General features: G+C 42.6%; 1 protein-coding gene across 1 annotated transcript in view; it reads right to left on the reverse strand.

Moving 5' to 3' along the window:
* Positions 1-9,490, reverse strand: part of NFKBIZ (NFKB inhibitor zeta) — a 33,426-nt gene extending 23,936 nt beyond the window's left edge. The window contains exon 1 of the mRNA XM_081908470.1: positions 9,340-9,490. The gene's annotated coding sequence lies outside the window, so the exon portion shown is untranslated. The remainder of the gene's footprint in view (positions 1-9,339) is intronic.
* Positions 9,491-9,880: the final 390 nt, after the last annotated feature.

A 9,880-nucleotide genomic window follows, 5' to 3' on the forward strand; every position in this document is an offset into this window, starting at 1 on the left:
TGTGACAATTTGAAATCTAGGAGTACTCTTAGACTATGCACCTGTTCTCCAAGGGAAACTGCCTCCCTGTTATTAATATGTCATATATCTAATTCTAAGACCTGGGAATCACTAACCCACAAAGCTGCTACCTTTATTAGGATTCAGCTTCTGTTTAATGACCTTGATCCTGCCAATCACTGCCTCCAGACAGCAGCTGAGGACTTGCACAGGCTCTCCTGAATCGGATGGTGTGGAGCAAGAGAGTTGAGCGTAATACACATACTGGTAATGCCACACTTCGAATTACCAGATGACACCTCCCAGTGGTTTCATGTAGATATCAAATAACATGGGAGACAGAATAGAACCTTCTATAACTGTTATAGGGCCTAGTGCTCTTTTCATCTCTCTTCCAAAAAAGTGAGGATAGTTTCTTTATTGGAATTAGCATCCATTGGCTAGTGAGATTGCCAGTGTGAAGTGCAAAAAGTCCTTTTTTGCACCTCAAATACTAATTTTTGTTCTGTCACAAGTTCTCATGGACTTGAGCTACAAAACCCAATGCAAGAAGAGAACAGATGGGACTCTCCCACAGGGGTAACATGGGCAACAATATGGGGGCAATTTGCCCTATCAAGGAGAACAGGCTAGTTAAGCCCACTCCATCCCACACTCTCTCCTCTTCTCATTGAGATTAATATTGGCCAATGGAACCACAGTGTACATGTCAGGTTCATATACCCAAACAGCACACATTGAGGAGGAAGGAGTTTCGTCGAGTCTTGCTGCATAATCTCAAGCGTGTGGCTGGCAGTTAGCTCAGGAGATGGGATAGTTGAAATCATCCCATCAATCCACCCAACCATCCAGACCTCATCAGTTTTGGTTAATTTGGTTTAATTGTCCTGATTGGGAGATTCTTTTGTTGTTATATTTTAATAAATATAACCTGTTACTCATCTTTATTGTCTCAAATCTTCTCAGGTGTGTTGGCGATAAAACTATTAGACTTTAAAGTGTCCTGAGATGCTTTTTGGGATTTTTGTCGTCATCAATACTACTACTCTGTGGAACTTTGAAATATGAATATGATGGTGATCCTTTTTCTGTACGGCTTGATTTTACAAGGATGGCGCCATATATCAAACTGCAGTTTTGTAGGTGGCATTTCTAGAGGACAGTTTAAGGATGCTTTCCAAGGGAAGAGCACAGCAACAGTTGCAAGCAAGGAGACCTAGCATATCTCCTTCAGTTCATCCCTACTGTAGGAGCAAGTAAGTAACCCCACATCAAATCCATTGCTATAGAAGAAGAGGAAGAGGAAGAGGAAGAGGAAGAGGAAGAGGAAGAGGAAGAAGAAGAAGAAGAAGAAGAAGAAGAAGAAGAAGAAGAAGAAGACCAGCTTTTAAAATGAATTCCAATTCAGTTTGAGGGAAGCCACCAGTTGCCCTAGCAAACACTGTAATACATGTTAATGATCACATCTGCCTCAAGCCACCTGTCTAGGGCAGCCAAAACTGTTGCAACAACCGGAACAGATTCATGCCAACAGCAGGCTTCCTTCTAGGAAGGAGAATCGAATCAGTAAATGATAAGCAACAAATCAACACCCACATGATTCACAGCATGTCTGGGGAAAGAATGGAGAGGCTTTGAGGTCATTCGCCTATGTGTAATGTGCTTCCAATGATAAACTAACATTGCCGGGTCTACATGGCATCTACCCAAGTGTTCTAATGTGAAATGACTGATATGGAACTTATCCCTACAGTTGCTCTCCGTGCCTAAGAACTGGAAAGGGGCTAATGTAATTTTTAAAAAAGGAACCCAGGAAATTATAAGCCACAAACCTAAATGGTTTTTCAAAGGTTTAGACATTCATGGAGTATAAGTCTGTCTATGGCTACTAGCCATGATGGCTGTAAATTACCTCCAGTACTTGGGGAGTATGTCTCCAAATACCAGTGCAAGAGGGGTGAGTGCTGCTGGACTTAAATATAGCTTGTGGTTTTCCCATAGACATCTGGCTGGCCACTGTGAGAACAGAATGGTGGAGCAGATGGCTTTTAGCCTAATCCATCAGGGCTCTTCTTGTGGTATTCAGAGGCATATGGCATTAGGCCATCATAAAGCTGGCTGTGATTTTGCACAAGAGTCACCGGGGGGGCGGTGATTGTGAAGGGACTGTTCTGTCATGACAGCAATGTTTTATTGCAACCATGGCTTGGCTCTGGGGGGTTTTCCAGTGCCACTTTCTATCCTGCAAGATGTGAAGTAGCAGCAACACAGAAGACCTTTGGGCAGGGACATGATGAATTTCCCTCACCATTAAATAACCATGGTGAGTCGCTAATGTCTAGGCCTAGTGACATAGCTTCAACTTTGAGTTCTGGTATCTAACCTGCATGGAAGAAGACATCCTCTGGGGCATAAAGGGATTGTGGAATATGGGCAAAAAAATGACCTACTGTGCTGTTCTAGACAAAATGGCGGGCCCATCTTTGTGCCATCTACCAGCCTTCTGAGTTGACCTCAAGGCGTGTCACACAAATATATTGAATTGGTGTAAGATTCGAAGTTTGTACAAAATAGAGTTAATGGAGCAGAAGATACTGCTGGCCACTCCCTTAAAAGTTCTGGGAAAGTTGTCAGGCACATTTTTTGTTCAGGAAATTACAGGCGATGTATGTCTCTATGGGAACGGACTGTTGACTGATAAATGGCCCAGGAAGGCTAAGAGAAGATTGAAGAAGATGACTTATCCTTGTTCCCTTTAATCAGGGCAAGGAGGAAAGCTGGCCAATTTCCTGCAGATTCCAAGTGTGACACAGACTAAAAGAGAAAGCAGTTTTTTTTTTCTGGCTCTTAAAGCCAGCAGCATTTTGAGGTACTGGCTACCTTCCACCAGAGATATGATATGAGGTAGTGGATTTGGCTGTTCGTTGGAATATTTAATCTCCTCAACATGCATATTTGAAAATAAACTCAAATATTATACAACACTGTAAGCCTCCAGTGATCTCCTCACCCTAAAAAACAATCCTGGGTGAGTACTGCACCCCAGAAATTTGTTGTTGAGAGTGAGCATAACAATATGCACTAAGGACTAAGTCTCCCAGGACTCAGTGGGACTTGCTTCTGAATAAACATAGGATTGCACTGGCAGACATTTACAGATAGCCCCCTTGGCCCTCCAAACTAAAATGGCTACTCATCAGGAAGAGCAGGCCAATTCTGTCTCCATGTCTATTCTGGCAGCACTGTTACAGGACCTAATATCACCCACAACACCAGGGGTTCGTGCAACTGTAGAAATGGACTGTAGTCCACAAAAACTTATGCCATACAACATTAGTCATCAGTCTTCTAGGTGCCACAAGAGTCTCTGTTGTTTATGTTGATAAAACTGCATTTATAATGGAGATTTTGTGATGTATTGAACTATTGTATATTTGCTTGGAAAACTTTTTATGATACTCCAGGCTTACCGTTTAAGAAATTAAAATAATTTCCCAGTTAAAAAGCTAGTTTCCCCATGGCAACATCAACACTTCCCTAAACAATGCAGTGACTGGATCTTTGTTTCTCTTTCTTGTTTTGGGAAATTAAGAAGTTTCATTGTCAATTACAGCATTTTGATGCAAACAGTACAACGCCATAGCAGAACAGCTGATTTATTTCATCTTTACAGACCTTTGTACGGCACATCATACTGCGTATGACATTTCATCTCAATCAGAGCATTATTGGTATCCATCTGTCTCAAGAGACAATGGAGTGTGCCTCCAGGGGTGAGGTCGAACAGCTGTGTTAGCAACACCAAAGTGACCTCCCGGGGGTGCAAGCCTGGGTGTTGTCTGTGGAGGTCCTGGGCTGTCCAGACAACAAGTCCCCCCTCTACGACTCCCTGATGTGGTCCAAAGGAAAGCAGAGCAATATGTCTGGCACCAGCTTGGCTGCAGGAATTGCCAGAACGAGGCAAACAAGTCACCATCTAACAAGTCGCCATCTAACTGTAGGATTTACTCCTTAGCCTTTTCTTCTCCTGAAGATATCCCACAAGGCAGCAGAGGTTTAGGATCAGAGTTTTCCTTCTCTTAGATGGGCTACTTTCCCAAGATGGAGAACCCTTTCTGCCCTCACTTTCCCTGTATAGCACATGCAGAAACCGGCTTCTTGACCATTGGACCCACAATTGGTCTCGACTGCTCAGTCTGCTGGAGCTTGTCTTTGCATGCAGAGGAAGACCCTAACTTACCAAGTGTTTGAGACACATCATTGAGCTATGGGGACTATTAGAGCATTAGTTTCCAAGAAATTTACCCCCCCCCCAAAAAAAAAAATCCCTACCAAAATTATCTTAATAAACACCACCACCACCTTTTCCCACTGTGTCTTTTCTGCCAAAAATGAAGTTGCTTTTCCTTCTCCTACATACAAAATTGAATTAAAATCTTTTAACTCCATCTTGACTTATCATATCCACATGACACACATTTTTAAAACTATCAAAATGCCAGGCCATTTTATCCTCTTCAAAATAACATTTTATTCAACAAGAAATCAATACTTTACTTTTTATTATTTCATGTGCATAGAATTACTCAAGAGCCTAATGTGCATGAACTAACATATGTTCATTAGAAGCAAAAAACAAAACAAAACAGGAAAAGACATTGATTTAATCTCCTGGGCGGTAATAGACAAGACTGCTCAAGCATGCCATGTCAAATGCCAGCTCTTCTCAAAATCCATGCCAGGTTTTCTTTTAAGACTATGGGTTTATTTTAGTCTGTGTGCAATACACTGTAACATCATTACCTCACAGCTCGTTCATCTCCTGCAATGAAATGAAACCTCACATTTACATGCAATGATAAAAAACAAAACTTCCTCCTCTTTCTTCTCCTCTCAGTGCAAGGAAGGTGACAGTGGGAGGAAAATCTCCCTAAGTACACCATGTAATTCAATTGTAATAATATCCCCATGCAGATCACACAGTGAAGTTTAAACTAGTGGCTGTTAAATTACACTCCAAGGAGGCTAATTAGGAGTTCTTCGCAGACAAGATAAACAGTGTTGAACAAGTTCTTCTGAAAAACATTCATGCCTTAGGATTGCCAGGTCATCTGCAGCTCAGACCCTGAGACTCAAAGGACATATCTAGTGAACACTACCACCTCATTCTGCTTAAGTGCAAAAGTTCTTTGCACCCTTTTGAGCAAGTTTACTGCCACCAAGCCATTCCATCCGCAGACTGGGACAGTCCTAGACTAAATGGTACCCTGGTAAAGAAACAGATTTGGTGTTCCTTTCTGAATACCTTCTTTCAATGCATTTGTTGCCTGTTTAATAAATTTGATGCACCATTTGTAGACAACATTTATCATTGACAATAAAATTTGCAGGAAAGGATCTGATCACAGATGACTCACACAGGTTTTTTTTAATGGGCATAGATGTACATTTCTCATGGATTGAAACAAAAAAGAGTTGTAATGAAATCATGACCGTGCAGGTTTGTGTTGCCAGCTTTGTAACAGTGATTATGAACTGTCTGTATTATTGTTTCAGCTATTGAGCGGATAGGCCACGACAGGCACCCCGTCTGCTCAGCACCCTAGGCAGTTGTCTGGGTTGCCTGCCCCTAAATTTAAATGAGTGGCTTTCAAATGATCGCTGGCTCCATATCCAGTGCACTCCTACAGCTAATGCTTAAAGCCTCATTCACACAATGTTAGCCACAATCCATACTGATCCTGCAGTTTCTTGACAAATACTGCTATTTTTTCACTCTGATTAGAAAACTTGGATGCAGTGTAAGCAGCAAAGTGAACATACCCAGCAGCCATCACACAGGCACAGAGTACAGTTTAATGAGTAGAAGTTTGTGGGGTTGCAGAGGTGGGGAAACAAAAAATGTCCTGTGTATCAGGTGGAGAAATCCCTGTCCCCTCTCTGATGTGAAATGACTCCATGCAAATGCAACCTGAAACGCGGGGGGGGGGGGGTGTCACCTCGCTGCATTTTAAGCCACTAATGGGAACCCTTCGTTTCCATTTGAAAATGATTCTGTCCATGGATTGCATTCTTACATGCCACCCAAATCTCCAAACGGTGCAAGATTTCAGGGGTCCAGGCACTTACCCAGGATTCATGCTTTCCTTGGAAATGAGGCACAGTGGAGACTGTGGTATCTTTATGATATAGGGTTTATTTACACTCACACATATATAACCTGAGCCTGGTATAGAGAGGTTCCTATCATTACACTCCATGTGGGTCCTGCAATGTTGGAGTCGAACTGGTCTGTGTTATTTTTGACACCAAGAATTCAGAGGTATGCTTAAATTCTAATGCTTTACTGAATCCAGTGATTTAGGGGAGTCTGACCCCCCTCCAAAAAACCCCACAACCTCATAACAATATGCTTGATATCAGGCACATCCCCACATAGCGCAACACAACCAACACCACAATTCTGCTACAATCTAAAAGCAGGACATAACCAGCATGCGGAACAAATAACTCAATTGTCACTCACAAATATAGGGCTGGTACAACCAAAGGACCCACACAAACACAAACAATGGATAAGATAATCACTCACTTTTTCCCTACTTCCCTACTGATTTTCACTTTTCTCTTCTTGATTCTAAAGCGTGCGGCAAAGAAGTTCGAGAATTAAATGTAATCAGGAATTCATTTCTTGAAACTGAACTATTATCTTGAATTCATTTCTTAAAACTGAACTGAACTCATCAAACAGCAGAAAATAAGTTAGATAGCAATCCTATATACATTTACCTGGGAGTAAGTCCCACTGAACTCAGTTGGGCTTTTTTTCTAAGCAGGTATAGGATTGCATTGTTTGACTTTGTTCCTGGATAAACCTACACTGTAGTTAATGCACTGCTCTTTTTAAACCCCACAAAAATGCAGTGGGAATACTCAGTTTAAAATCTAGGATCAGAGGAATGAAATGAATCTCAGCAGGAAATGCAGCACATCGTTTCTGCTGAAGTAATATAAAGCTGAGAATAAAATCAACTATGCATTTTACCTGTGTTCAAACATTCAATAATCCTTTGTTGAATAGAGTGCTGGTCAGAATGGTAATACAAAAGCCCATAAACAGTTAATCATTTTCTTCTGGAATAACTAAAGTTAAACACAAAGTAGTTTTCAAAACTGGAAAATTTTAACTTTGTTAATATTTCTCAAAACTTCTGACATATTAAGTTGATTTCAATGAAAGCCTGCTGTCTCCCTTTGTACAGTAAAGAGGATTTTTCGTGTTCTGAATATGTTTATTGGTTTGGTAAAAGAAGGAGAAGCAAAAAAGAAATTGAAAGCGAAGGACATAGAGTAACCCTCTCATTCATATTCATGAGACATATATAAAAGAAAGCACACAGAAAAACAGATCCTTTCTTTAGAGAGACAGCAGAGCATGACAACTTGCTGATGGCAACTGAGGCCACCAAATTTCTATCAGCTCTATCTATATTCTGTCCAAATTTCTATCAGCTCTATAACTCACCCCATGGTGCCGAGGCCAGCTCTGCAGCTGCAACAAAACTCAGAACTCTCTGATTTTGCCACTCCACCCCATGCCATACTGATTCTTACTACAGGGAAGCAAGTATGAGCTCAAGCTTCCTGGTTTGTCTCTCTCCAAGCAAAACAGGAATGGCAAGTTGGTTATGTTGGTGTCAGCAGAAGCAAAGTCATCTTTCTCCAGGACCCTCTCAGCATTAAGCATTGTCTGGACTAGGATGCAGGAGGAAAATAGCAGCTACTTCCCCAAGCTCCAGTATCTCTCTCCATTAAGGATGGCTCAGAGGAACCCAGAGATGGAAGTGGGCTCTCAACCCATTAACTGGTCTAGTGGTGGGCTTGCCCATGTGCAGTAGATAGACTTTCCTCCCCTGTTGCTATCCTGGGGTGCTAGTAGAGTTATGGTGTGGCACAGCCTTTGCTAGCCTGATGGAAGCTGCAGTACAAAACATCTGGAGGGTACCAGCTTCCTGAAGAGCCAGCAGAACAGTTCCTAGAATTCTCTGAAACAGAGGCTCCAAGGTAGCAAACAGGTTCATACAGAAAGTGTCTTCTGAGCCCTGTAAATTAGCTGGTGGGTTATTACGTGGATGTTTGTGTGGTATCAACGTAGATTTAGGGTGGTCACTGTAATCATTTACATTTTACATACATTTAAGCTTTACACATGATTATCAGAGCCTTGTTTGTTGCATTCATTTCCTCCTGACCTCACTTCTTGCGTGTGTGTGTTTATTAAAAGATAGAGATTTATTTCAAACACACACACCTGCCAGTTTAGGATAACACTTCCTGAGTCTGATCTGATAATATGGACTCTAGAATACAAAAGCTTGTGCCACAATAAACATGTTTGCTTTAAAAGTACCACACTCCATGTTGGGTTTGCTCTAAGCCAGAAATAGCTGCTCATCCACACTACCTTGCCATCTCAACTGTCCATCATTCCCATTCATACTTAGACACCCTAATCCAGCTCCATTGACTGACACTGAAGTTCCTGTCAGTTCAAGATGACTTGTCAGTCAGGACCAACTCATCTAATGATTTCTACTGGCAGTTAAGCACAACTAATTCTATTTGGAGCCAGCAGGTGCCCATGTGCAGCCAGCCACATATGTGTGCGTGTGTGTGTTTCCTTAAAAGTTGGCTTTCAATAACCAGAGAGGCAACAAACCCCCTTTCCCCTCCCTGCCCCACAAACCTCAGATTTCCCACGTGCAAATAAAAGAATAATGGAATTGCAGAGTTGGAAGGGACCCCGAGGGCCATCTGGTCCAACAAGAATAACAATAACAACATGAAATAAGTTTCCAAAACTTAAACCAGGCTTGCTGTTTGTTTGTTGACAGAACCTCTGTGTTTTTAACAGAACGAACAAACAAATGAATCTTTATTTGCGTCAGCCATCGGCCCTAGCAATAAAACAACAATACGATATACAAAGAATAGAAATAAAAAGTCAATTATATAAAATACATTTTAGGGTTTTGAATCAATAGACAAATAGTGGATCTTATTTTGATTGCCCCAGCTAAAAACTTTGCAACCTTTGCTGTCACCTGCTCATCTTGATCTGCCAAGAGAAAGGACACTATGATAGTGGTTGGGCGACCCGGAATGGACAATAAAAGTGTTTTAGACAGCTGGTGAAAACCTCCATGCCATGTCTGTCTGCCATGCACCTGTAAGGAAGCCTCTTCCTCTCTCTCCCACACCCCAATAGAAATGGCTTTTGTGTGAAAAGCACACGGTTTCGCCTTTTTAAAGGATAAGGAAACATATATATTTATATACCTTCATGTCTCGGGAGTGAAGCTAGGTTTCAGGGAACGAGCTAGATGGTTTTCCCGGCTGCTTAACGGGTCCTCAGCTGCTTATGCGCTCCGTCTCTATGGCAAAGCGAACATTTCCCTCGGAGGCTTAAAATTTCTGCCGGCAGAAGCTCCCCCCGCCCCAAACCCGTCACCGCCACGCGCTGCCTCTCCAGCCAAAAGGGAAAGTTTCACAATGAAGCTCGAGGTCTTCGGGGATTCTTCCCTCCCCTCCCCCACCCCCCGCACGCCCCGATATCATTATCGCCGTGATTCAGTCCTGCGTTGCCTGGTTGGTGTTGCAATGGTTAAAAGGGGGAGGGGTGAAAGGGGAATGTCGTGACGTGAGAGAGGAAGTCGGGGTGGAGGGACGAGAGTTGCAGCTCGGACTTTTTCGGCATGGAGGAAATTCCCTCGCTGGGCGAGCCGGTCACCGGGACGTTCCCCGCCCCGCTGAGTTGCCGGAAAACCCGGAGCGGTGCCCGGACGACGGAGAGGACTGGTAGTCAAGGCTCCAGGGGTGC

Source organism: Podarcis melisellensis (genome assembly GCF_964234715.1).
Source record: "Podarcis melisellensis genome assembly, chromosome: 4".
Taxonomy (NCBI): Eukaryota; Metazoa; Chordata; class Lepidosauria; order Squamata; family Lacertidae; genus Podarcis; species Podarcis melisellensis.